Source organism: Nicotiana tomentosiformis, chromosome 6, assembly GCF_000390325.3.
Source record: "Nicotiana tomentosiformis chromosome 6, ASM39032v3, whole genome shotgun sequence".
Taxonomy (NCBI): domain Eukaryota; kingdom Viridiplantae; phylum Streptophyta; class Magnoliopsida; order Solanales; family Solanaceae; genus Nicotiana; species Nicotiana tomentosiformis.
The window spans coordinates 74,714,355-74,716,790 of record NC_090817.1 but is presented as its reverse complement, the minus strand read 5'-3'; the positions used below and the strand labels follow the sequence as shown (position 1 = coordinate 74,716,790).

At 34.2% G+C, this 2,436-nt stretch overlaps 1 long non-coding RNA gene across 1 annotated transcript; it reads left to right on the top strand.

Moving 5' to 3' along the window:
• The first annotated feature begins 535 nt into the window (after positions 1-535).
• On the top strand, positions 536-2,034 carry LOC104093985 (uncharacterized). Its single transcript, XR_685776.4, has 2 exons — positions 536-1,223; positions 1,548-2,034. It is a non-coding gene; the product is annotated as an uncharacterized lncRNA (long non-coding RNA).
• The last annotated feature ends 402 nt before the right edge of the window (positions 2,035-2,436 follow it).

The window sequence follows — 2,436 nt, the reverse complement described above, 5'->3', positions numbered from 1 at the left end:
AAATGGGTTAATCGGCGGATAATATGGGTAACCATATTATCCATGACTTTTTAAATATGATCCCTTACGAGAGAATTTCTAGTCTCCCAAGCTTAAGGAGCCCCAATTGAGTGTTTACAGTTGTAAAAGTTAAACTCATTGGTTATCTATTTTTTAAGTGGATAATATAATTCTTATCCATATTTGACCCGTTTTTATAAAGATCATCATCCAACTATTTTTAATGGATAACATATATAGATAACTATTATTTTCTTAATCATTTTGTTACTACTAGTCGTGAAGTATAATCCATGTTTATGATGAATTATTATAACTACCTCACCAAACAAATACACTTCGGTAGCTACAAGGGAAGCAATCATGGGAATCCGACGAGTGACAAATTAATTGATTTATAATCCATGTATAAAACCATACGCACCCCGTGCTCTTTGTATTTTAACAATAAAGGGTGAGAGTTGAAATATGAGTTTAATTCATTATAGGGTCTTCTTTTAAGTGGGGTGAATTTTGGATCGGGTAGCGGGTTTTTTAAGTGTATCGGGTTAAAATAAAAAGGATGGGTCAATTTAATCTGGTATAGCCACGTGGCATTTCATCCAAAATAAGGATATATTTTTCAAAAATGGCAGATCTCTGGGAGGAATTTGATTCCTTAATGCCTTGTTCGGGTTGTGATTGTCCAGAATCCAAAAGCTATGCTGAACATTGAGTATCAACGATTGTTACAATTTCTAATGGGACTTAATGAGTTATATACTCAGGCTAGGAGTAAAATTCCGATGATGAGTAATTAAGGCTTACTTGATGATCATTTCAGAAGAAAGCTAGAGGTCCTTGGGGAAATTCACTCATATAGTAGAGATAGTTGACGGAACTTCATTGTTCACTAATAAATGAGGTGTTAATCCATGAGGTACCTACAAACCGAGGAGATATAATCAATATTGTGACTTTTGTAATTACAAAGGTCGCACAAGGGAGACTTGTTACATGTTACATGGATACCCTGCAGATTTCAAGACAAAAAAGAGGACAACTGGATTTCATCAATGACCTGTGGCTAATGTAGTAGCACATGAAGGGCAACGAATGATCAATAGGCATGTGGCTAATGCAATAGCACAGGAAGGGCATTTGTTGATGAACAAATGTATGTGATTAGATCTTGAAATTGATTAACAAGGATAATCAAGGTGATCAAATTAAAGACTTTGCAGGTATAATTAGAACTTTTGCCATAAGTGAGTGTAGAAAGTAGAAAATAGATAGTTGACTCAAAGGAAACTAATTATATGGTTCATAATAAAGAATTGCTAGAGAAGGTGGAAACTAAGTGTACAAAAAATACAGCAAAGGTATATCTTCCTGATGGTAAAACACTAGATATTGCTTGTACATGAGAGTGTAAAATTACTGAGAATGACACTATTAAGAATGTTTTGTATATGCCGGGATTTAAGTATAATATGTTGTCTGTCTCCAAGTTGACAAGAGATTTGAAGTGTTTTATCTGCTTTTATCCTGACTTTTGGATAATGCAGGACCTTCACACCGGGAAGGTGAAAGGGATTAGTAAGAAATATGATGAATTCTACAGCTTGCAGCTACATAAAGTCAAGTTAAAAGTTGCAGCTGTGCAGTTATCTGGAGAAACTTTGAAAGAAGAAGATTTGGAGGTTTGGCATGAAAGCCTTGGCCATGCTCCTGACAAAGTATTGAAGTTGATTCCAAATATAAAGTTCAAGACAAATAATAGTAGAATAAAGGAATGCACAATCTGTCCTCTGGCTAGATAGGGAAGATTGCCTTTCCCAAGAAGTACAAATAGATCTAGTAAACCTTTTCAATTGATTCATGTAGATGTATAGAGTCCCTATAGAGTTCCAACTCATGATGGCTATAGATATTTCCTTACCATAGTTGATGATTATAGTAAGATGGTGTAGATTTACTTGTTGAGATTGAAAAGTGATGTCATTGTGTGTTTGAGACAATTTCTAGATTTAATAAAAAATCAATTTGGTGTAATGATGACGTTCAAATCTACTACTAAAAAGTAAATAGACATGATCACATGGAATATAATTTACCCAACTATGAGTCGGAGTCGAATCCCACTAAAAACAATATATAGGCGATTAGGCGTGTAAGAGAATTATCACTTATTATGCTAAGCCAAACACTAATAAAGGTGTTGAGAAGCATGGATGCATTGGAAAAATCATCAATGGCTACAAGCATGGATGCATTGGGAACTACACTCAAGTAATGATCCAATGTATTTCACGATTTTATAAATATGAGCGAGTTTATGTTAATTAGCCTCGAGTAATAATTATATATTAGCTTCTTCCGAAGACTAACAAGACTTCCTAATTGAATTATCTCTAAAACAATTAAGAGATTAAGCACACCCGAATATGGCTACAA